The 24,739-nt window shown below is 44.6% G+C and overlaps 18 non-coding genes across 18 annotated transcripts; 13 read left to right on the top strand and 5 right to left on the bottom strand.

Annotated features, from left to right (window-relative positions):
- The first annotated feature begins 1,245 nt into the window (after positions 1–1,245).
- LOC131727660 (small nucleolar RNA U3) lies at positions 1,246–1,461 on the top strand. The gene has a single exon (XR_009322213.1). It is a non-coding gene; the product is annotated as a small nucleolar RNA U3 (small nucleolar RNA).
- A 1,114-nt stretch (positions 1,462–2,575) lies between these two features.
- On the top strand, positions 2,576–2,657 carry trnal-cag (transfer RNA leucine (anticodon CAG)). The gene has a single exon. It is a non-coding gene; the product is annotated as a tRNA-Leu (tRNA).
- A 288-nt stretch (positions 2,658–2,945) lies between these two features.
- trnai-aau (transfer RNA isoleucine (anticodon AAU)) lies at positions 2,946–3,019 on the top strand. Its single transcript has one exon. It is a non-coding gene; the product is annotated as a tRNA-Ile (tRNA).
- Positions 3,020–3,184: 165 nt separating this feature from the next.
- Positions 3,185–3,266, bottom strand: trnas-aga (transfer RNA serine (anticodon AGA)). The gene has a single exon. It is a non-coding gene; the product is annotated as a tRNA-Ser (tRNA).
- Positions 3,267–4,970: 1,704 nt separating this feature from the next.
- On the top strand, positions 4,971–5,185 carry LOC131727663 (small nucleolar RNA U3). The gene has a single exon (XR_009322216.1). It is a non-coding gene; the product is annotated as a small nucleolar RNA U3 (small nucleolar RNA).
- Positions 5,186–6,665: 1,480 nt separating this feature from the next.
- trnai-aau (transfer RNA isoleucine (anticodon AAU)) lies at positions 6,666–6,739 on the top strand. Its single transcript has one exon. It is a non-coding gene; the product is annotated as a tRNA-Ile (tRNA).
- A 165-nt stretch (positions 6,740–6,904) lies between these two features.
- Positions 6,905–6,986, bottom strand: trnas-aga (transfer RNA serine (anticodon AGA)). The gene has a single exon. It is a non-coding gene; the product is annotated as a tRNA-Ser (tRNA).
- Positions 6,987–7,423: 437 nt separating this feature from the next.
- Positions 7,424–7,497, bottom strand: trnar-ccu (transfer RNA arginine (anticodon CCU)). Its single transcript has one exon. It is a non-coding gene; the product is annotated as a tRNA-Arg (tRNA).
- Positions 7,498–15,581: 8,084 nt separating this feature from the next.
- On the top strand, positions 15,582–15,796 carry LOC131727662 (small nucleolar RNA U3). The gene has a single exon (XR_009322215.1). It is a non-coding gene; the product is annotated as a small nucleolar RNA U3 (small nucleolar RNA).
- A 1,113-nt stretch (positions 15,797–16,909) lies between these two features.
- trnal-cag (transfer RNA leucine (anticodon CAG)) lies at positions 16,910–16,991 on the top strand. The gene has a single exon. It is a non-coding gene; the product is annotated as a tRNA-Leu (tRNA).
- A 288-nt stretch (positions 16,992–17,279) lies between these two features.
- trnas-acu (transfer RNA serine (anticodon ACU)) lies at positions 17,280–17,353 on the top strand. The gene has a single exon. It is a non-coding gene; the product is annotated as a tRNA-Ser (tRNA).
- Positions 17,354–17,518: 165 nt separating this feature from the next.
- On the bottom strand, positions 17,519–17,600 carry trnas-aga (transfer RNA serine (anticodon AGA)). Its single transcript has one exon. It is a non-coding gene; the product is annotated as a tRNA-Ser (tRNA).
- Positions 17,601–19,301: 1,701 nt separating this feature from the next.
- LOC131727661 (small nucleolar RNA U3) lies at positions 19,302–19,516 on the top strand. The gene has a single exon (XR_009322214.1). It is a non-coding gene; the product is annotated as a small nucleolar RNA U3 (small nucleolar RNA).
- Positions 19,517–20,628: 1,112 nt separating this feature from the next.
- On the top strand, positions 20,629–20,710 carry trnal-cag (transfer RNA leucine (anticodon CAG)). Its single transcript has one exon. It is a non-coding gene; the product is annotated as a tRNA-Leu (tRNA).
- A 288-nt stretch (positions 20,711–20,998) lies between these two features.
- On the top strand, positions 20,999–21,072 carry trnai-aau (transfer RNA isoleucine (anticodon AAU)). The gene has a single exon. It is a non-coding gene; the product is annotated as a tRNA-Ile (tRNA).
- Positions 21,073–21,237: 165 nt separating this feature from the next.
- trnas-aga (transfer RNA serine (anticodon AGA)) lies at positions 21,238–21,319 on the bottom strand. Its single transcript has one exon. It is a non-coding gene; the product is annotated as a tRNA-Ser (tRNA).
- Positions 21,320–23,024: 1,705 nt separating this feature from the next.
- On the top strand, positions 23,025–23,240 carry LOC131727664 (small nucleolar RNA U3). The gene has a single exon (XR_009322217.1). It is a non-coding gene; the product is annotated as a small nucleolar RNA U3 (small nucleolar RNA).
- A 1,119-nt stretch (positions 23,241–24,359) lies between these two features.
- On the top strand, positions 24,360–24,441 carry trnal-cag (transfer RNA leucine (anticodon CAG)). The gene has a single exon. It is a non-coding gene; the product is annotated as a tRNA-Leu (tRNA).
- The last annotated feature ends 298 nt before the right edge of the window (positions 24,442–24,739 follow it).

Below are 24,739 nucleotides of genomic sequence, written 5' to 3'. Positions count from 1 at the left end.
ACCCACTATCTCTGGCTTAGGAGGCCAGTGGCCTTAGCCATTAGGCCACTAGTGCTGACATGGGAAGCGCACATTTGGTAGTTCTAAAGAAAGTGGGAACAATAGTATCGTGGTTTCATAAATATCCAAGCCATCTTTGGTGTTCAAACAAAGCAGTTACATTGGGAAAGGGCCGTACTTATCAGTAAGTGTTTGAAATGCATGTGGGAAGATTTAAGATTGTGAAGAAGTTTTAATATGCTTCGTATTTGCGCATTTGTAACCTTACATAATTACGTTTTGATTAATGCCACTTCCTTACCTGACAGTAGTCAGGGTGACGATACAAGACCAAAGCCAATAAACCTGTTATTTTCCTGTCCTTTCATTACCATATTCTAGTGTGCTTGTTCAGAATATGCGTGAATCCTGAAAACGTCTTGCTAATATGTGAACAAAGCCAGCATTCACTTTATTGATCACCATGTGGAATAGCCGCTATTGGAACACACATGATTGTGTTAAAGATGTTAATAGACTTTCAATGTACACGTTTTAGAGCTGAACGTTTGTTGAGACAGTTCAAGCGCTGTAGCAGTGTTTACCTATTTCATGGATGTTTGCTTTTTCGTCTTACTCTGGAAAAAATAATAATAGCAATAGAAAAATGTAGGCAAAACAATTTTTGAGAACCGCATTTGGGTGAAAAATGAACAGTTTCAAAACACATTTGTAAACGCATTGGATTCTATTATGGTGTTTCCGAGCTGTTGAATGTTTCTTATTATATACAGGTTTACTGGCTTGACAGAAAGGCGATTGACAAAAAGAATGCCTCGTCCCTGCGTGGGCCTGAAACAGCAACGTTTTGGTTAAGCCGAACGCGCTCACTGATTACGTTGTTTTATTAGATAACACCCTCGGAGCCCAACAGAACACTGTATGCGTATAATTAAAATATTTACGGTTCAAATGGGAATCGTATTCATCAGATTTTAAGCACACATTTGATAGACGTCACAGTGCAAAGGAGGAAGGCAGGCAATGCAAATGAGGCAACTGGCTCGTACTTTTTAAATCATACCAAAAAATTGAACCCAATTAAGCTTTTAACCGCCTGCAGTCTGGAATGAGTTTGAAATGTTATTGTAACAACTCACTGGGCTACAGCAATTGCATTATATGAAAGTGCTCCTGTTTATTTGTCACCGGCACAGCTACCGGTGCCACTCAGAGTTGGAGGGAGACGGTCGGCCACTTGCCCATAAAACAATACTTTCAGGGATCATTTCTATAGTGATTTGCTAGCGAAATGCGTTTTGAAAGTGTTTGGGCCTCGCTACCCACGAGGAAGAGTGAGAGTGTTCGTTTTTGAGCGTGAAGAAGACAGCGAGTGTTGTTTTTGACCAACTGCTCGCTGTTATTGATGACCGCTCCAGTGTTCCTTAGGGGGCTGGAGGAAGCGGACACGTTCTGAGTGGGTGTCTTACCAAAACGTAAGAAAGATGAACTACAGTTGCAAAGCACAGCTGCTTTTTCGATGATTGATTAAAACTATCAAACTGACTGAAAACACGGATCGCATTAATTGCGATTGGTTTCATACCAATACGCTTACATAACAGATATTGGTTATAGACAATGTCATATACACAGAAATGAACACGGACAGTGTTTATTAAGGGCTGACTCATTGACATGTTCGAGAGATCTAGGTGTACTGGACAAATCTACTGGATTATTTTCCATGTCGTAATTGTGCCGCCTGTGATAATGCGTTTGCGTTTTACAAGCCATACAACGAAAAAAGAGTACAGTGTCTTACAAGTGATGACCTGTGCTTCAAACGCATGTCATTTATTTGTTTTTTTGTCCTTGCCATTTGCAATATGTTGGTAAAACTACTAGACAGTGACGATTGCGCATTGATGAGCAAGCATAAAAGTTCAATTAGGAGAAAAGATATCCATTCACCACTAGCTAGACATTTCGTAGATGCCAAACATTCCATTTCAGATCTGAAATACCGCAGCATACAAAAAATATTTCAAGCTCGAGGACGTGATAATCTCGATCAAAAAACTATTACAATGTGAATCCAAATGGATCTTCTATCTCCATATGGTACAACCCGAGGGATTAAATGAAGCGCTAGGATTATCCTGTTTTCTGTGATATAATGCGCAACCATACTTGTCTTTCATAAGATCTGAAAATAAATTATAGCGCTTTGAGATTATGTCTGTTATTAGCAGATTGTGTAGAAATGTACTCAAATATGTTACAACTGTTCTGTCTACGAAATATATCTGTAACATTTATGTAATGCCTTTGTGGTTTTTTGATGAAGTTCATTTGCTAACAGACTGTTCTGATTTTGATTCAAACCGTGAAGCGATCGCTCTGTTTGCAGTATATTTTCTTTCAGTAAGAGGAGTGTCCTTGTGATTCCATACAAAATGCGACAAAACCTGTCGCCCTCCTTAATATAAACAGAAAAAGAACAAGTACACGCACACGCCAGGTGATTTACTGCAGCGTCAGACATGGGAGGTTCAGCAGTGTGCTGCAGCGTTGTGCAAAGTCGTCGGTGTAAGTCAGGATGGCCGAGCGGTCTAAGGCGCTGTGGTCAGGTCGCAGTCTCCATGGAGGCGTGGGCTCGAACCCCACTTCTGACAACAGTTCTTGTTAATTTATTTCTAAAACGTCCACCGAATGCTTGGTAATTTTACATGTTTTTCTTTTTAGTATTCAAATCACAGCGTTTTAAATGAGAGAAAGTCACCGCAAGCCCGCACCTCGCCACTTTCTTCACACTGCTAAACTGCCTCATAAAGATGAGACCTCTAATTATGCCTTTCCAATACTTTGAATGTGTTATTGTTGAGTTTAACATAACATCTTGGTAATCATAATGTCCGCAGGCCTTGTTTTTCTCGGGTTTTATTAACGCGCTCCATGTGTGTGGCCGGTTAGCTCAGTTGGTTAGAGCGTGGTGCTAATAACGCCAAGGTCGCGGGTTCGATCCCCGTACGGGCCATGACTTTTCTTCTTTAAAGAAACCACAGCATTTGGAATGGTGCCAAAATGAACATTCTTTAACAAAATGAACCGGTGCGATATGAAGTAGAACCAGTAATATTTCAGATTCCTCATCTTTAAACATGTATTAGGAATGAACACATACAATTAAAAAGAAAGCTTACGTAGTCGGCAGGATTCGAACCTGCGCGGGGAAACCCCAATGGATTTCTAGTCCATCGCCTTAACCACTCGGCCACGACTACATGTTCTTACATTGGACTGTGAAATGATCCATATTATTGTCAAAAGAAGTAAAAGACACCCGCGGTAATGCTGCAGATGGCAGTATAGGCTAACATGAACCGAAGTCAAATGCCTTTGTTGAAACTCCATCGATTTATACAAGGCAAGCACACGTGGGAAATGTAAATACAATATCCTTTCTGTCAACGTTCATAATAATGAATACATCTTTATTTCAAAATACGTAACAATTTAAGTGATCTTTTCAAACCACCCATACACAAAAAACAAAGTAGATCTTGATTTCAACTGAAAAACTGACTTGCTTCATGGCTGCTGCCACAGCACTCAAGTACGTTGTGGCTAGCGTGAGCGGGACTTAGCAGATAACAAGATCTTCAAAATATCACATGCCAATAAAACATAACACAATTATGTTCGATTTTATAACAAAACCCCACCCCAGATGGGACTCGAACCCACTATCCCTGGCTTAGGAGGCCAGTGGCCTTAGCCATTAGGCCACTAGGGCTGACATGGGAAGCGCACATTTGGTAGTTCTAAAGAAAGTGGGAACAATAGTATCGTGGTTTCATAAATATCCAAGCCATCTTTGGTGTTCAAACAAAGCAGTTACATTGGGAAAGGGCCGTACTTATCAGTAAGTGTTTGAAATGCATGTGGGAAGATTTAAGATTGTGAAGAAGTTTTAATATGCTTTGTATTTGCGCATTGGTAACCTTACATAATTACGTTTTTGATTAATGCCACTTCCTTACCTGACAGTAGTCAGGGTGACGATACAAGACCAAAGCCAATAAACCTGTTATTTTCCTGTCCTTTCATTACCATATTCTAGTGTGCTTGTTCAGAATATGCGTGAATCCTGAAAACGTCTTGCTAATATGTGAACAAAGCCAGCATTCACTTTATTGATCACCATGTGGAATAGCCGCTATTGGAACACACATGATTGTGTTAAAGATGTTAATAGACTTTCAATGTACACGTTTTAGAGCTGAACGTTTGTTGAGACAGTTCAAGCGCTGTAGCAGTGTTTACCTATTTCATGGATGTTTGCTTTTTCGTCTTACTCTGGAAAAAATAATAATAGCAATAGAAAAATGTAGGCAAAACAATTTTTGAGAACCGCATTTGGGTGAAAAATGAACAGTTTCAAAACACATTTGTAAACGCATTGGATTCTATTATGGTGTTTCCGAGCTGTTGAATGTTTCTTATTATATACAGGTTTACTGGCTTGACAGAAAGGCGATTGACAAAAAGAATGCCTCGTCCCTGCGTGGGCCTGAAACAGCAACGTTTTGGTTAAGCCGAACGCGCTCACTGATTACGTTGTTTTATTAGATAACACCCTCGGAGCCCAACAGAACACTGTATGCGTATAATTAAAATATTTACGGTTCAAATGGGAATCGTATTCATCAGATTTTAAGCACACATTTGATAGACGTCACAGTGCAAAGGAGGAAGGCAGGCAATGCAAATGAGGCAACTGGCTCGTACTTTTTAAATCATACCAAAAAATTGAACCCAATTAAGCTTTTAACCGCCTGCAGTCTGGAATATGAGTTTGAAATGTTATTGTAACAACTCACTGGGCTACAGCAATTGCATTATATGAAAGTGCTCCTGTTTATTTGTCACCGGCACAGCTACCGGTGCCACTCAGAGTTGGAGGGAGACGGTCGGCCACTTGCCCAAAAACAATACTTTCAGGGATCATTTCTATAGTGATTTGCTAGCGAAATGCGTTTTGAAAGTGTTTGGGCTCGCTACCCACGAGGAAGAGTGAGAGTGTTCGTTTTTGAGCGAGAAGAAGACAGCGAGTGTTGTTTTTGACCAACTGCTCGCTGTTATTGATGACCGCTCCAGTGTTCCTTAGGGGGCTGGAGGAAGCGGACACGTTCTGAGTGGGTATCTTACCAAAACGTAAGAAGATAAACTACAGTTGCAAAGCACTGCTGCTTTTTCGATGATTGATTAAAACTATCAAACTGACTGAAAACACGGATCGCATTAATTGCGATTGGTTTCATACCAATACGCTTACATAACAGATATTGGTTATAGACAATGTCATATACACAGAAATGAACACGGACAGTGTTTATTAAGGGCTGACTCATTGACATGTTCGAGAGATCTAGGTGTACTGGACAAATCTACTGGATTTTTTTCCATGTCGTAATTGTGCCGCCTGTGATAATGCGTTTGCGTTTTACAAGCCATACAACGAAAAAAAGAGTACAGTGTCTTACAAGTGATGACCTGTGCTTCAACGCATGTCATTTATTTGTTTTTTTTTGTCCTTGCCATTTGCAATATGTTGGTAAAACTACTAGACAGTGACGATTGCGCATTGATGAGCAAGCATAAAAGTTCAATTAGGTGAAAAGATATCCATTCACCACTAGCTAGACATTTCGTAGATGCCAAACATTCCATTTCAGATCTGAAATACCGCAGCATACAAAAAATATTTCAAGCTCGAGGACGTGATAATCTCGATCAAAAACTATTACAATGTGAATCCAAATGGATCTTCTATCTCCATATGGTACAACCCGAGGGATTAAATGAAGCGCTAGGATTATCCTGTTTTCTGTGATATAATGCGCAACCATACTTGTCTTTCATAAGATCTGAAAATAAATTATAGCGCTTTGAGATTATGTCTGTTATTAGCAGATTGTTTAGAAATGTACTCAACTATGTTACACTGTTCTGTCTACGAATATATCTGTAACATTTATGTAATGCCTTTGTGGTTTTTTGATGAAGTTCATTTGCTAACAGACTGTCTGATTTTGATTCAAACCGTGAAGCGATCGCTCTGTTTGCAGTATATTTTCTTTCAGTAAGAGGAGTGTCCTTGTGATTCCATACAGAATGCGACAAAAACCTGTCGCCCTCCTTAATATAAACAGAAAAAGAACAAGTACACGCACACGCCAGGTGATTTACTGCAGCGTCAGACATGGGAGGTTCAGCAGTGTGCTGCAGCGTTGTGCAAAGTCGTCGGTGTAAGTCAGGATGGCCGAGCGGTCTAGGCGCTGTGGTCAGGTCGCAGTCTCCACGGAGGCGTGGGATCGAACCCCACTTCTGACAACTGTTCTTGTAATTTATTTCTAAAACGTCCACCGAATGCTTGGTAATTTTACATGTTTTTATTTTTAGTATTCAAATCACAGCTTTTTAAATGAGAGAAAGTCACCGCAAGCCCGCACCTCGCCACTTTCTTCACACTGCTAAACTGCCTCATAAAGATGAGACCTCTAATTATGTCTTTCCAATACTTTGAATGTGTTATTGTTGAGTTTAACATAACATCTTGGTAATCATAATGTCCGCAGGCCTTGTTTTTCTCGGGTTTTATTAACGCGCTCAATGTGTGTGGCCGGTTAGCTCAGTTGGTTAGAGCGTGGTGCTAATAACGCCAAGGTCGCGGGTTCGATCCCCGTACGGGCCATGACTTTTCTTCTTTAAAGAAACCACAGCATTTGGAATGGTGCCAAAATGAACATTCTTTAACAAAATGAACCGGTGCGATATGAAGTAGAACCAGTAATATTTCAGATTCCTCATCTTTAAACATGTATTAGGAATGAACACATACAATTAAAAAGAAAGCTTACGTAGTCGGCAGGATTCAAACCTGCGCGGGGAAACCCCAATGGATTTCTAGTCCATCGCCTTAACCACTCGGCCACGACTACATGTTCTTACATTGGACTGTGAAATGATCCATATTATTGTCAAAAGAAGTAAAAGACACCCGCGGTAATACTGCAGATGGCAGTATAGGCTAACATGAACCGAAGTCAAATGCCTTTGTTGAAACTCCATCGATTTATACAAGGCAAGCACACGTGGGAAATGTAAATACAATATCATTTCTGTCAACGTTCATAATAATGAATACATCTTTATTTCAAAATACGTAACAATTTAAGTGATCTTTTCAAACCACCCATACACAAAAAACAAAGTAGATCTTTATTTCAACTGAAAAACTGACTTGCTTCATGGCTGCTGCCACAGCACTCAAGCACGTTGTGGCTAGCGTGAGCGGACTTAACAGATAACAAGATCTACAAAATATCACATGCCAATAAAACATAACACAATTATGTTCGATTTTATAACAAAACCCCACCCCAGATGGGACTCGAACCCACTATCCCTGGCTTAGGAGGCCAGTGGCCTTAACCATTAGGCCACTAGGGCTGACATGGGAAGCGCACATTTGGTAGTTCTAAAGAAAGTGGGAACAATAGTATCGTGGTTTCATAAATATCCAAGCCATCTTTGGTGTTCAAACAAAGCAGTTACATTGGGAAAGGGCCGTACTTATCAGTAAGTGTTTGAAATGCATGTGGGAAGATTTAAGATTGTGAAGAAGTTTTAATATGCTTCGTATTTGCGCATTGGTAACCTTACATAATTACGTTTTGATTAATGCCACTTCCTTACCTGACAGTAGTCAGGGTGACGATACAAGACCAGAGCCAATAAACCTGTTATTTTCCTGTCCTTTCATTAACATATTCTAGTGTGCTTGTTCAGAATATGCGTGAATCCTGAAAACGTCTTGCTAATATGTGAACAAAGCCAGCATTCACTTTATTGATCACCATGTGGAATAGCCGCTATTGGAACACACATGATTGTGTTAAAGATGTTAATAGACTTTCAATGTACACGTTTTAGAGCTGAACGTTTGTTGAGACAGTTCAAGCGCTGTAGCAGTGTTTACCTATTTCATGGATGTTTGCTTTTTCGTCTTACTCTGGAAAAAATAATAATAGCAATAGAAAAATGTAGGCAAAACAATTTTTGAGAACCGCATTTGGGTGAAAAATGAACAGTTTCAAAACACATTTGTAAAGGCATTGGATTCTATTATGGTGTTTCCGAGCTGTTGAATGTTTCTTATTATATACAGGTTTACTGGCTTGACAGAAAGGCGATTGACAAAAAGAATGCCTCATCCCTGCGTGGGCCTGAAACAGCAACGTTTTGGTTAAGCCGAACGCGCTGACCGATTACGTTGTTCCCTTTCAAGTCGAAAATAACCATCAACATGAGATATTGCCGTCAGGCAGCACCGGTAGGCTGAGCTTTTATAGCAAAGCTGCCGATAGGCCCCCACGCCAGCTGCAGTGTAAGCCCGCCCCCCTGGGAGCTTACTTAACTGCGCGCGTGGGGATGCACTTCCTCTTTTGTCTTCAGCCTTGGTACGGTAGGTAATAGATAACAGAGCGAGCTTGTTAACTGATTGTACTCGATAAGCTTTACACTTGAGAAGCTGGTTAATTACCCCTTCTCTGAGTTTATTTCAGTTACTGTGTTTTAGGATTTATATATTCTTGTTAATATATATATATTTTTCCTTTCGCTTTGCTTCGGCATCGCGTCTTCGTGGTCTCCCGTCTTCCTTTTCTTTGTTATTATTATAATATATAATTATATTATATTTATTATTTGGGTTTTTTGTGTGTATATATATTGTTATATATATTCTTTTTTGTATATTGTTTGGGACGCGTGTTGCGTTGGCCTTAGGCCACGCGCATTTTTGCAGCCTCGGTCTTGCTTAGGCTAGACCGCGTGTGTGTGTGTGTGTGCGTGCAGACCTGCATTGCAGTCTCCCCCCCCACCGCGGCGCGTTCTACCGCCACGTGGCTGCTATTGAGTATAGCCCCACTGTTCTACACTATACGTAGTGTCTGCTGCAGCGTCCAAACAAAAAAAAAAAAAGTTTTTTTCCCATACAGTACTAAGGAAGACGACCACCAAGTGCATTAACTGTTGCCCTTATAAGCAGCACAACACCTTGTCTTTCGAGACTCAGACACAGTACTAGAGCACATAGCGTCTCCGCTTTGCGGGTCAGCTGACGTGGATCGTCTGGTGCAGTACACGCGCTCCGGCGCTTTCGGTGTCAGCGCTTAGGCGCCTGGTGTAGCGCTTTGGCGCGTAGTGCTTGGGCTCAGTGCACGCAACGCACCTGTGCACGCACCTCGACGCTCGGTGCTCGGTGCCTCGGTGCACGCACCTCGACGCTCGGTGCTCGGTGCACGCACCTCGACGCTCGGTGCCTCGGTGCACGCACCTCGACGCTCGGTGCTCGGTGCCTCGGTGCACGCACCTCGACGCTCGGTGCTCGGTGCCTCGGTGCACGCACCTCGACGCTCGGTGCTCGGTGCCTCGGTGCACGCACCTCGACGCTCGGTGCTCGGTGCCTCGGTGCACGCACCTCGACGCTCGGTGCTCGGTGCACGCACCTCGACGCTCGGTGCTCGGTGCCTCGGTGCACGCACCTCGACGCTCGGTGCTCAGTGCCTCGGTGCACGCACCTCGACGCTCGGTGCTCGGTGCCTCGGTGCACGCACCTCGACGCTCGGTGCTCGGTGCACGCACCTCGACGCTCGGTGCCTCGGTGTACGCACCTCGACGCTCGGTGCTCGGTGCCTTGGTGCACGCACCTCGACGCTCGGTGCCTCGGTGCACGTACCTCGACGCTCGGTGCTCGGTGCCTCGGTGCACGCACCTCGACGCTCGGTGCTCGGTGCACGCACCTTTGGTGCACGCACCTCGACGCTCAGTGCCTTAGTGCACGCACTCGACGTTTGTCTTCAGTGCTTGGTGCACGCGCCTCAACGCACCTTAAAGCTGTTCGCTTGGTGCTCAGTACTTAACGCTCGGCGCTCCTATTACTGGCACGGTACGCTTGGGCATACAACGTGCTGCACCATGTCATTTCACCGCTGTGTCACCTGTGGGACGAAGTTACCGGCTAATGACCCGCATGAGGACTGCGTGTCCTGTCTGGGGCCGGAGCATGCGGCATCTGCTTTGGCAGACAAAGCCTTTTGCACGTTATGTGCATGTTTTCAGACGCGCACTCTGCGTCGTAGGGCGAGGAGAGCAGTCGGGGATCACTCCCCTTCATCTGGGTCGTCACACACCCTTTCCGCCCCGCAGCCTTCTTTGGCTTCCCCGCCAGCGAAGCTGCCTTTTTCCAGGAGTTCGCCTTCCCAGGTTACCCCTGGTCAACGATCTCCTGACGTTAGGCGTAAGAGAGACCGCTCCCACAGCCTTTCTGTAAGGCGAGGCCCTTCTCCTCGCGGCGAACGCCCCCGTCAGATCTCGAGATCCCGCTCTAGATCGCCCCGAAGGAGAGGACGTTCCCGTTCTCCTCGTCGCGACAGGCGAGGTGGTGTAACTGAGCTTACTAGTAAGATGTCTCAGTTTATGGACCTTATGATGGGGCAGCAATCGTTGCTCATGTCCCTGGCCACAGCTCGGGCCGCAGAGGAGCCAGTCAGACCGGCTGTCAACCAGCCGATCATCCTACCACAACCCCTGTCCGTTCCAGTTGCGCAACAGGACGCATGGGACGTGGATGCTATCTCTCGAGATGCATCAGAGGGTGAGCCTCTCCACGGAGAGGATAGTGTGGAGGCAGAGCTCACGTCCCACCACTCAGAGTCTGAGATGGAGGTAGGCGTGGATGACTCTTTATGGTCCCTAGTAGAGCGGGCGACTCGCCACCTGGGCTTAGAATGGCCTGCCACTGAAGAGCCTAGGCGCTCTCTTTTTGAGTCGCCTTTGGCACAGGGCCAGCAGTCTAGGACGCTTCCGGCCTTCCCAGACTTTGTTAAGGAGGTGCAGTCCACTTGGGGGACTCCAGCCTCCGCCCCGGCAACCTCGCGTAAGGCGGCTGCCTTTACCATGCAAGGTGCGAGTGAAGCGGGTCTGGCGTCATTTCCGCCAGTTGGCGCTGCGTTCGCAGCGTTGGTGAAGTCACCAACACTCTCTGGGTTGGTGAAAGACCCCACCTGTCCTAACAAGCAGTGCAGGATCACCGAGGTGCACCTCAAGAAGGGCTATTCGGCGGCTACAGAGGCAGTTAGGCTGTCCAATCTGGCCAGCCTCCTCTCAGTTTATCAGGCTGCGCTAATAAAGGATCTCCCAGACTACCCTTCGGTGTCTCTGAGAGCAGAGTTGGGGCTAGTTGCCCAGCTGCTGGTCAAGCTAGCCCAGCTTAACGTGCGGGCCCAGGGCAGGAGCATCGCGTCTCTGGTGGTGGCCAGACGACAGCTCTGGCTCTCGCAGGCGAGAGTCCAGGAGCATGACAAAGCTCCCTTGTTGGATGCCCCAATTACACCGGGGCACACATTTGGCCCAGCGGTGGAAGAGATGTTGCAAAGCTCAGCTAAGGCTAGAGAGGCATCACAGCAGTTGGCTATGATATGGCCGCATAGGCCTTTCCAGGTCAAACGCCCACAAGAACATCAGTGGCGTAGAGCACCACCGCAACACCAGCCGCGTCCAGGGGGTACTAAGACCTCCCCGGCGGATACAGCAGCGCGTGGCCAAATCCCAAGGGGACGACCGCAGCGCACAGGGTGGCGACCTAGAGGAGGCGGCAGACCACGCCCTCGTGGCGCTGGCCAGGCCCCTCGTGAGCGAGCGAAGCCTAAGCAGCCCTGAGAAAACCAGGCAGCCATTAACCCAACCCTATACTGTTCCACAGCTTCTGTTTTGGCAACAATGCACCAGCGATATCTGGGTGCGCAAAACTATACTCACCGGGTACACCCTTCAGTTCCGGTTAAAACCCCCCCCCTTCAGGGGGGTGGTGGTAACTGTGGTGAAGGACGTGGTTCAGTCCTCAGCTCTGAATGTGGAAATACAGGCATTGCTCAGGAAGCGTGCCATTCAACTAGTAGACCCTGCTCTGACCGACCAGGGGTTCTACTCCAAATACTTCCTTGTGCCAAAGAAGGACGGCGGGCTCCGCCCTATTCTAGACCTGCGTGTACTGAACAAATACCTACGGGTGTTGTCGTTCAAGATGCTCACGCACAGGCACATTGTCCAGTCTGTCCGGCAGGGCGACTGGTTTACCACCATAGATCTGACAGATGTGTACTTTCACGTTCCCATCTGTCCGGGTCACAGGAAGTATCTACGATTCGCATTCCAGAGCAGGGTCTACGAGTTTTGCGTCCTGCCATTCGGCCTGTCTCTAGCTCCTCGAACCTTTTCGAAGTGTATGGACGCCATTTTAGCTCCTTTGCGGGCTCAAGGCGTCCGACTGCTGAACTATCTGGACGACTGGCTCGTCTGCGCGCAGTCAAAGGAGCAGCTGGCACAGCACACAGTGATGGTTACAGACCATCTCCAGCGGCTAGGTCTGAAGGTCAATCCAGACAAGAGCCGCCTCGTGCCCAGCCAACAGACCGAGTTTTTGGGTCTGCATCTGGACTCAGTGTCCATGGAAGCGACCCTATCGACACAAAGAGTTGCCTCATTAGAGCGGTGTCTCTCCCTATTCAGGTTGAGAGAAACAGTCAGCATGGAGCTCTGTCAGCGCATGCTGGGGTTGATGGCTGCCGCCTCGCAAGCCCTTCCTTTGGGCTTACTACACCAGAGACCTCTGCAGGCCTGGTTCAATGCCTTCGCGTTGCACCCGCGGAGAGACAAGCACCGCAGGTTGAGGGTATCCCGAACCTGCTGGGAGGCATTACGCTGGTGGAAAGTTCAGTCGAACATCCGCCAGGGCGTGCGCTTGGGTCCCATCTTCCGAAGGGAAGTTATCACAACCGACGCTTCCAACCAAGGTTGGGGAGCAGTCTGGAACGGGACAGGGACCCGTGGAGTGTGGTCAGGACCCTGGAGGTCAGCCCACATCAACGCTCTGGAACTCAGAGCAGTGGACCTCGCCCTTCGGCACTTCTTGCCAGTACTTCTAGACAAGCACGTGTTAGTGCGGTCAGACAACACCACAGTAGTGGCGTATATCAATCGCCAGGGCGGATTGCGGTCCCCCGGTCTTCACCGGATGGTAACGCGGCTGTTGCTCTGGGCTCAACCGCGTTTAGCCTCTCTGCGTGCAGTTCATCTGCCGGGCAGAGTCAATTACGCAGCGGATCTCCTGTCCAGAGGAGGTCCTCTTGCGGGCGAATGGCGTCTTCACCCTCGGGTGGTAGAGCGCATCTGGGAATGGTTCGGCACAGCGCAAGTCGATCTCTTCGCTTCGCGAGAGACCACGCACTGTCCTCTATGGTTCTTGGTGAAGGACCTCGACAGCCCCCTGGGGGTGGATGCACTGGCTCACGAATGGCCGCCAGGGCTCCTGTATGCCTTTCCACCGATTCCGATGCTCCCCGCCTTCTTGGAGAAGGTCAGGGTAGAGCGAGCGACAGTGATTCTGATCGCTCCTCGGTGGCCTCGGAGAATATGGTTCCCGAGTCTAGTGCAATTACTGCACGGCCGCCCGAGGGAGCTCCCTCTGCGGGCGGACCTGTTGTCCCAAGCTCAAGGAGAGCTTTGGCATCCGAACCCCAAACTCATGCAGTTATGGGCTTGGCCCCTGAGCGGGAGCGCCTGTCAGCCTTAGGGCTTTCGACTGCAGTTATATCGACCATCCAGAGTGCGAGAGCGCCCTCTACTAGGTCGCAGTATGCGTATAAGTGGCAGTTGTTTCAGAGTTGGTGTCTGGCTGAGAGCCACGACCCAGTCTCCTGTCCTATGGCAGTAATATTGCAGTTTCTGCAGAAACTGCTGGATGAAGGGAAATCTCCTTCTACACTTAAAGTGTATTTAGCCGCCATTTCGGCTTGTCATGTACGCATTGACGGTTTATCACCTGGTTGCCATTTTTTGGCATCTCAGTTTCTGAAAGGCGCAAGACGCTTGCGGCCTCCAAGAACGACCAGTTTACCGTCTTGGAGCCTTGATGTGGTGCTAGAAGCCCTTACCAAGGCACCATTTGAGCCTCTCCACAGCGTGGATATGAAGCTCATATCTATTAAGACTGCATTTTTGCTGGCTGTGGTATCAGCAAAACGCGTGAGCGAGTTACATGCACTTTCAGTGCATCCTTCTTGTACTCGTTTTGCAGGAGACGGTTCTAAGGTCTCCATGCGCCCTAATCCGGCCTTTTTACCAAAGGTTATATCCCCGTTCCACATGAACCAGTCAGTCGAGTTGATGGCGTTCCATCCTCCTCCTTTTTCTTCCCAGAGGAAGAGCGGTTACACATGCTCTGCCCCGTGAGGGCATTGAGGTGTTATATTGACCGTACAAGGACTGTGAGGCAGACAGAACAGTTGTTCATATGCCATGGTTCTAGATCTTTGGGTCAGCCGCTGTCTAAACAGCGCCTTTCCCACTGGATAGTGGATGCTATTAAATTAGCGTATGAATCTGCAGGCCTTCCGCCACCAGGGCAGTTGAAGGCGCATTCTACTAGGGGTATGGCGACATCCTGGGCCCTCTTTCGAGGGGTGCCGGTGTCTGATATTTGCGCGGCAGCCAGTTGGGCTACGCCGCATACTTTCATGAGGTTTTACAGGTTAAATGTACTGGATTCCTCTGCTCCACTGTTTGGAGCATCTGTTTTACACTCTATGACGCCTCAGGATGCGGACGTATAGAGTGGTAGATAGCATGGTGTTGACTGTTCCACCTTTAAGACAGGTGTCATTACGAGCATAGACGCTGAGGCGCAGCTCCGCATATGCCTAGATGTACTGCCTACGCAGTTGCGTTATGACGTAAGTCTGTCCTACTGCCGAGAATCCTCCCTCGCGACAGCTAGGGTACACTGTATCCCATGTTGATGGTTATTTTCGACTTGAAAGGGAACGATAGGTTGCGGATGCAACCCCGGTTCCCTGAAAGAGAAAATAACCATCAAGCTGCGAGGTCGCTCCGGTAGCCTTCACGGCCTGAAGAGCAAAAGAGGAAGTGCATCCCCACGCGCGCAGTTAAGTAAGCTCCCAGGGGGGCGGGCTTACACTGCAGCTGGCGTGGGGGCCTATCGGCAGCTTTGCTATAAAAGCTCAGCCTACCGGTGCTGCCTGACGGCAATATCTCATGTTGATGGTTATTTTCTCTTTCAGGGAACCGGGGTTGCATCCGCAACCTATCGTTTTATTAGATAACACCCTCGGAGCCCAACAGAACACTGTATGCGTATAATTAAAATATTTACGGTTCAAATGGGAATCGTATTCATCAGATTTTAAGCACACATTTGATAGACGTCACAGTGCAAAGGAGGAAGGCAGGCAATGCAAATGAGGCAACTGGCTCGTACTTTTTAAATCATACCAAAAAATTGAACCCAATTAAGCTTTTAACCGCCTGCAGTCTGGAATGAGTTTGAAATGTTATTGTAACAACTCACTGGGCTACAGCAATTGCATTATATGAAAGTGCTCCTGTTTATTTGTCACCGGCACAGCTACCGGTGCCACTCAGAGTTGGAGGGAGACGGTCGGCCACTTGCCCATAAAACAATACTTTCAGGGATCATTTCTATAGTGATTTGCTAGCGAAATGCGTTTTGAAAGTGTTTGGGCTCGCTACCCACGAGGAAGAGTGAGAGTGTTCGTTTTTGAGCGTGAAGAAGACAGCGAGTGTTGTTTTTGACCAACTGCTCGCTGTTATTGATGACCGCTCCAGTGTTCCTTAGGGGGCTGGAGGAAGCGGACACGTTCTGAGTGGGTGTCTTACCAAAACGTAAGAAAGATGAACTACAGTTGCAAAGCACTGCTGCTTTTTCGATGATTGATTAAAACTATCAAACTGACTGAAAACACGGATCGCATTAATTGCGATTGGTTTCATACCAATACGCTTACATAACAGATATTGGTTATAGACAATGTCATATACACAGAAATGAACACGGACAGTGTTTATTAAGGGCTGACTCATTGACATGTTCGAGAGATCTAGGTGTACTGGACAAATCTACTGGATTTTTTTCCATGTCGTAATTGTGCCGCCTGTGATAATGCGTTTGCGTTTTACAAGCCATACAACGAAAAAAGAGTACAGTGTCTTACAAGTGATGACCTGTGCTTCAACGCATGTCATTTATTTGTTTTTTTGTCCTTGCCATTTGCAATATGTTGGTAAAACTACTAGACAGTGACGATTGCGCATTGATGAGCAAGCATAAAAGTTCAATTAGGAGAAAAGATATCCATTCACCACTAGCTAGACATTTCGTAGATGCCAAACATTCCATTTCAGATCTGAAATACCGCAGCATACAAAAAATATTTCAAGCTCGAGGACGTGATAATCTCGATCAAAAAACTATTACAATGTGAATCCAAATGGATCTTCTATCTCCATATGGTACAACCCGAGGGATTAAATGAAGCGCTAGGATTATCCTGTTTTCTGTGATATAATGCGCAACCATACTTGTCTTTCATAAGATCTGAAAATAAATTATAGCGCTTTGAGATTATGTCTGTTATTAGCAGATTGTTTAGAAATGTACTCAAATATGTTACAACTGTTCTGTCTACGAAATATATCTGTAACATTTATGTAATGCCTTTGTGGTTTTTTGATGAAGTTCATTTGCTAACAGACTGTTCTGATTTTGATTCAAACCGTGAAGCGATCGCTCTGTTTGCAGTATATTTTCTTTCAGTAAGAGGAGTGTCCTTGTGATTCCATACAGAATGCGACAAAACCTGTCGCCCTCCTTAATATAAACAGAAAAAGAACAAGTACACGCACACGCCAGGTGATTTACTGCAGCGTCAGACATGGGAGGTTCAGCAGTGTGCTGCAGCGTGGTGCAAAGTCGTCGGTGTAAGTCAGGATGGCCGAGCGGTCTAAGGCGCTGTGGTCAGGTCGCAGTCTCCATGGAGGCGTGGGATCGAACCCCACTTCTGACAACTGTTCTTGTTAATTTATTTCTAAAACGTCCACCGAATGCTTGGTAATTTTACATGTTTTTCTTTTTAGTATTCAAATCACAGCTTTTTAAATGAGAGAAAGTCACCGCAAGCCCGCACCTCGCCACTTTCTTCACACTGCTAAACTGCCTCATAAAGATGAGACCTCTAATTATGCCTTTCCAATACTTTGAATGTGTTATTGTTGAGTTTAACATAACATCTTGGTAATCATAATGTCCGCAGGCCTTGTTTTTCTCGGGTTTTATTAACGCGCTCCATGTGTGTGGCCGGTTAGCTCAGTTGGTTAGAGCGTGGTGCTACTAACGCCAAGGTCGCGGGTTCGATCCCCGTACGGGCCATGACTTTTCTTCTTTAAAGAAACCACAGCATTTGGAATGGTGCCAAAATGAACATTCTTTAACAAAATGAACCGGTGCGATATGAAGTAGAACCAGTAATATTTCAGATTCCTCATCTTTAAACATGTATTAGGAATGAACACATACAATTAAAAAGAAAGCTTACGTAGTCGGCAGGATTCGAACCTGCGCGGGGAAACCCCAATGGATTTCTAATCCATCGCCTTAACCACTCGGCCACGACTACATGTTCTTACATGGGACTGTGAAATGATCCATATTATTGTCAAAAGAAGTAAAAGACACCCGCGGTAATGCTGCAGATGGCAGTATAGGCTAACATGAACCGAAGTCAAATGCCTTTGTTGAAACTCCATCGATTTATACAAGGCAAGCACACGTGGGAAATGTAAATACAATATCCTTTCTGTCAACGTTCATAATAATGAATACATCTTTATTTCAAAATACGTAACAATTTAAGTGATCTTTTCAAACCACCCATACACAAAAAACAAAGTAGATCTTGATTTCAACTGAAAAACTGACTTGCTTCATGGCTGCTGCCACAGCACTCAAGCACGTTGTGGCTAGCGTGAGCGGACTTAGCAGATAACAAGATCTACAAAATATCACATGCCAATAAAACATAACACAATTATGTTCGATTTTATAACAAAACCCCACCCCAGATGGGACTCGAACCCACTATCCCTGGCTTAGGAGGCCAGTGGCCTTAGCCATTAGGCCACTAGGGCTGACATGGGAAGCGCACATTTGGTAGTTCTAAAGAAAGTGGGAACAATAGTATCGTGGTTTCATAAATATCCAAGCCATCTTTGGTGTTCAAACAAAGCAGTTACATTGGGAAAGGGCCGTACTTATCAGTAAGTGTTTGAAATGCATGTGGGAAGATTTAAGATTGTGAAGAAGTTTTAATATGCTTCGTATTTGCGCATTGGTAACCTTACATAATTACGTTTTGATTAATGCCACTTCCTTACCTGACAGTAGTCAGGGTGACGATACAAGACCAAAGCCAATAAACCTGTTATTTTCCTGTCCTTTCATTACCATATTCTAGTGTGCTTGTTCAGAATATGCGTGAATCCTGAAAACGTCTTGCTAATATGTGAACAAAGCCAGCATTCACTTTATTGATCACCATGTGGAATAGCCGCTATTGGAACACACATGATTGTGTTAAAGATGTTAATAGACTTTCAATGTACACGTTTTAGAGCTGAACGTTTGTTGAGACAGTTCAAGCGCTGTAGCAGTGTTTACCTATTTCATGGATGTTTGCTTTTTCGTCTTACTCTGGAAAAAATAATAATAGCAATAGAAAAATGTAGGCAAAACAATTTTTGAGAACCGCATTTGGGTGAAAAATGAACAGTTTCAAAACACATTTGTAAACGCATTGGATTCTATTATGGTGTTTCCGAGCTGTTGAATGTTTCTTATTATATACAGGTTTACTGGCTTGACAGAAAGGCGATTGACAAAAAGAATGCCTCGTCCCTGCGTGGGCCTGAAACAGCAACGTTTTGGTTAAGCCGAACGCGCTCACTGATTACGTTGTTTTATTAGATAACACCCTCGGAGCCCAACAGAACACTGTATGCGTATAATTAAAATATTTACGGTTCAAATGGGAATCGTATTCATCAGATTTTAAGCACACATTTGATAGACGTCACAGTGCAAAGGAGGAAGGCAGGCAATGCAAATGAGGCAACTGGCTCGTACTTTTTAAATCATACCAAAAAATTGAACCCAATTAAGCTTTTAACCGCCTGCAGTCTGGAATGAGTTTGAAATGTTATTGTAACAACTCACTGGGCTACAGCAATTGCATTATATGAAAGTGCTCCTGTTTATTTGTCACCGGCACAGCTACCGGTGCCACTCAGAGTTGGAGGGAGACGGTCGGCCACTTGCCCATAAAACAATACTTTCAGGGATCATTTCTATAGTGATTTGCTAGCGAAATGCGTTTTGAAAGTGTTTGGGCTCGCTACCCACGAGGAAGAGTGAGAGTGTTCGTTTTTGAGCGTGAAGAAGACAGCGAGTGTTGTTTTTGACCAACTGCTCGCTGTTATTGATGACCGCTCCAGTGTTCCTTAGGGGGCTGGAGGAAGCGGACACGTTCTGAGTGGGTATCTTACCAAAACGTAAGAAAGATGAACTACAGTTGCAAAGCACTGCTGCTTTTTCGATGATTGATTAAAACTATCAAACTGACTGAAAACACGGATCGCATTAATTGCGATTGGTTTCATACCAATACGCTTACATAACAGATATTGGTTATAGACAATGTCATATACACAGAAATGAACACGGACAGTGTTTATTAAGGGCTGACTCATTGACATGTTCGAGAGATCTAGGTGTACTGGACAAATCTACTGGATTTTTTTCCATGTCGTAATTGTGCCGCCTGTGATAATGCGTTTGCGTTTTACAAGCCATACAACGAAAAAAGAGTACAGTGTCTTACAAGTGATGACCTGTGCTTCAACGCATGTCATTTATTTGTTTTTTTGTCCTTGCCATTTGCAATATGTTGGTAAAACTACTAGACAGTGACGATTGCGCATTGATGAGCAAGCATAAAAGTTCAATTAGGAGAAAAGATATCCATTCACCACTAGCTAGACATTTCGTAGATGCCAAACATTCCATTTCAGATCTGAAATACAGCAGCATACAAAAAATATTTCAAGCTCGAGGACGTGATAATCTCGATCAAAAACTATTACAATGTGAATCCAAATGGATCTTCTATCTCCATATGGTACAACCCGAGGGATTAAATGAAGCGCTAGGATTATCCTGTTTTCTGTGATATAATGCGCAACCATACTTGTCTTTCATAAGATCTGAAAATAAATTATAGCGCTTTGAGATTATGTCTGTTATTAGCAGATTGTTTAGAAATGTACTCAAATATGTTACAACTGTTCTGTCTACGAAATATATCTGTAACATTTATGTAATGCCTTTGTGGTTTTTTGATGAAGTTCATTTGCTAACAGACTGTTCTGATTTTGATTCAAACCGTGAAGCGATCGCTCTGTTTGCAGTATATTTTCTTTCAGTAAGAGGAGTGTCCTTGTGATTCCATACAGAATGCGACAAAACCTGTCGCCCTCCTTAATATAAACAGAAAAAGAACAAGTACACGCACACGCCAGGTGATTTACTGCAGCGTCAGACATGGGAGGTTCAGCAGTGTGCTGCAGCGTGGTGCAAAGTCGTCGGTGTAAGTCAGGATGGCCGAGCGGTCTAAGGCGCTGTGGTCAGGTCGCAGTCTCCATGGAGGCGTGGGCTCGAACCCCACTTCTGACAACTGTTCTTGTTAATTTATTTCTAAAACGTCCACCGAATGCTTGGTAATTTTACATGTTTTTCTTTTTAGTATTCAAATCACAGCTTTTTAAATGAGAGAAAGTCACCGCAAGCCCGCACCTCGCCACTTTCTTCACACTGCTAAACTGCCTCATAAAGATGAGACCTCTAATTATGCCTTTCCAATACTTTGAATGTGTTATTGTTGAGTTTAACATAACATCTTGGTAATCATAATGTCCGCAGGCCTTGTTTTTCTCGGGTTTTATTAACGTGCTCCATGTGTGTGGCCGGTTAGCTCAGTTGGTTAGAGCGTGGTGCTAATAACGCCAAGGTCGCGGGTTCGATCCCCGTACGGGCCATGACTTTTCTTCTTTAAAGAAACCACAGCATTTGGAATGGTGCCAAAATGAACATTCTTTAACAAAATGAACCGGTGCGATATGAAGTAGAACCAGTAATATTTCAGATTCCTCATCTTTAAACATGTATTAGGAATGAACACATACAATTAAAAAGAAAGCTTACGTAGTCGGCAGGATTCGAACCTGCGCGGGGAAACCCCAATGGATTTCTAATCCATCGCCTTAACCACTCGGCCACGACTACATGTTCTTACATGGGACTGTGAAATGATCCATATTATTGTCAAAAGAAGTAAAAGACACCCGCGGTAATGCTGCAGATGGCAGTATAGGCTAACATGAACCGAAGTCAAATGCCTTTGTTGAAACTCCATCGATTTATACAAGGCAAGCACACGTGGGAAATGTAAATACAATATCCTTTCTGTCAACGTTCATAATAATGAATACATCTTTATTTCAAAATACGTAACAATTTAAGTGATCTTTTCAAACCACCCATACACAAAAAACAAAGTAGATCTTTATTTCAACTGAAAAACTGACTTGCTTCATGGCTGCTGCCACAGCACTCAAGCACGTTGTGGCTAGCGTGAGCGGACTTAACAGATAACAAGATCTACAAAATATCACATGCCAATAAAACATAACACAATTATGTTCGATTTTATAACAAAACCCCACCCCAGATGGGACTCGAACCCACTATCCCTGGCTTAGGAGGCCAGTGGCCTTAGCCATTAGGCCACTAGGGCTGACATGGGAAGCGCACATTTGGTAGTTCTAAAGAAAGTGGGAACAATAGTATCGTGGTTTCATAAATATCCAAGCCATCTTTGGTGTTCAAACAAAGCAGTTACATTGGGAAAGGGCCGTACTTATCAGTAAGTGTTTGAAATGCATGTGGGAAGATTTAAGATTGTGAAGAAGTTTTAATATGCTTCGTATTTGCGCATTGGTAACCTTACATAATTACGTTTTGATTAATGCCACTTCCTTACCTGACAGTAGTCAGGGTGACGATACAAGACCAAAGCCAATAAACCTGTTATTTTCCTGTCCTTTCATTACCATATTCTAGTGTGCTTGTTCAGAATATGCGTGAATCCTGAAAACGTCTTGCTAATATGTGAACAAAGCCAGCATTCACTTTATTGATCACCATGTGGAATAGCCGCTATTGGAACACACATGATTGTGTTAAAGATGTTAATAGACTTTCAATGTACACGTTTTAGAGCTGAACGTTTGTTGAGACAGTTCAAGCGCTGTAGCAGTGTTTACCTATTTCATGGATGTTTGCTTTGTCGTCTTACTCTGGAAAAAAATAATAATAGCAATAGAAAAATGTAGGCAAAACAATTTTTGAGAACCGCATTTGGGTGAAAAATGAACAGTTTCAAAACACATTTGTAAACGCATTGGATTCTATTATGGTGTTTCCGAGCTGTTGAATGTTTCTTATTATATACAGGTTTACTGGCTTGACAGAAAGGCGATTGACAAAAAGAATGCCTCGTCCCTGCGTGGGCCTGAAACAGCAACGTTTTGGTTAAGCCGAACGCGCTCACCGATTACGTTGTTTTATTAGATAACACCCTCGGAGCCCCAACAGAACACTGTATGCGTATAATTAAAATATTTACGGTTCAAATGGGAATCGTATTCATCAGATTTTAAGCACACATTTGATAGACGTCACAGTGCAAAGGAGGAAGGCAGGCAATGCAAATGAGGCAACTGGCTCGTACTTTTTAAATCATACCAAAAAATTGAACCCAATTAAGCTTTTTAACCGCCTGCAGTCTGGAATGAGTTTGAAATGTTATTGTAACAACTCACTGGGCTACAGCAATTGCATTATATGAAAGTGCTCCTGTTTATTTGTCACCGGCACAGCTACCGGTGCCACTCAGAGTTGGTAGGGAGACGGTCGGCCACTTGCCCATAAAACAATACTTTCAGGGATCATTTCTATAGTGAATTTGCTAGCGAAATGGCGTTTTGAAAGTGTTTGGGCTCGCTACCCACGAGGAAGAGTGAGAGTGTTCGTTTTTGAGCGTGAAGAAGACAGCGAGTGTTGTTTTGACCAACTGCTCGCTGTTATTGATGACCGCTCCAGTGTTCCTTAGGGGGCTGGAGGAAGCGGACACGTTCTGAGTGGGTGTCTTACCAAAACATAAGAAAGATGAACTACAGTTGCAAAGCACTGCTGCTTTTTTCGATGATTGATTAAAACTATCAAACTGACTGAAAACACGGATCGCATTAATTGCGATTGGTTTCATACCAATACGCTTACATAACAGATATTGGTTATAGGACAATGTCATATACACAGAAATGAACACGGACAGTGTTTATTAAGGGCTGACTCATTGACATGTTCGAGAGATCTAGGTGTACTGGGACAAATCTACTGGATTTTTTCCCATGTCGTAATTGTGCCGCCTGTGATAATGCGTTTGCGTTTTTTACAAGCCATACAACGAAAAAAGAGTACAGTGTCTTACAAGTGATGACCTGTGCTTCAACGCATGTCATTTATTTGTTTTTTTGTCCTTGCCATTTGCAATATGTTGGTAAAACTACTAGACAGTGACGATTGCGCATTGATGAGGCAAGCATAAAAGTTCAATTAGGTGAAAAGATATCCATTCACCACTAGCTAGACATTTCGTAGATGCCAAACATCCATTTCAGATCTGAAATACCGCAGCATACAAAAAATATTTCAAGCTCGAGGACGTGATAATCTCGATCAAAAACTATTACAATGTGAATCCAAATGGATCTTCTATCTCCATATGGTACAACCCGAGGGATTAAATGAAGCGCTAGGATTATCCTGTTTTCTGTGATATAATGCGCAACCATACTTGTCTTTCATAAGATCTGAAAATAAATTATAGCGCTTTGAGATTATGTCTGTTATTAGCAGAATGTTTAGAAATGTACTCAAATATGTTACAACTGTTCTGTCTACGAAATATATCTGTAACATTTATGTAATGCCTTTTGTGGTTTTTGATGAAGTTCATTTGCTAACAGACTGTTCTGATTTTGATTCAAACCGTGAAGCGATCGCTCTGTTTGCAGTATATTTTCTTTCAGTAAGAGGAGTGTCCTTGTGATTCCATACAGAAATGCGACAAAACCTGTCGCCCTCCTTAATATAAACAGAAAAAGAACAAGTACACGCACACGCCAGGTGACTTACTGCAGCGTCAGACATGGGAGGTTTCAGCAGTGTGCTGCAGCGTGGTGCAAAGTCGTCGGTGTAAGTCAGGATGGCCGAGCGGTCTAAGGCGCTGTGGTCAGGTCGCAGTCTCCATGGAGGCGTGGGCTCGAACCCCACTTCTGACAACTGTTCTTGTTAATTTATTTCTAAAACGTCCACCGAATGCTTGGTAATTTTACATGTTTTTCTTTTTAGTATTCAAATCACAGCTTTTTAAATGAGAGAAAGTCACCGCAAGCCCGCACCTCGCCACTTTCTTCACACTGCTAAACTGCCTCATAAAGATGAGACCTCTAATTATGCCTTTCCAATACTTTGAATGTGTTATTGTTGAGTTTAACATAACATCTTGGTAATCATAATGTCCGCAGGCCTTGTTTTTTCTCGGGTTTTATTAACGCGCTCCATGTGTGTGGCCGGTTA

This window comes from Acipenser ruthenus, unplaced genomic scaffold (genome assembly GCF_902713425.1).
Source record: "Acipenser ruthenus unplaced genomic scaffold, fAciRut3.2 maternal haplotype, whole genome shotgun sequence".
NCBI lineage: Eukaryota > Metazoa > Chordata > Actinopteri > Acipenseriformes > Acipenseridae > Acipenser > Acipenser ruthenus.
This window is presented reverse-complemented; position numbering and strand designations above follow the sequence as displayed.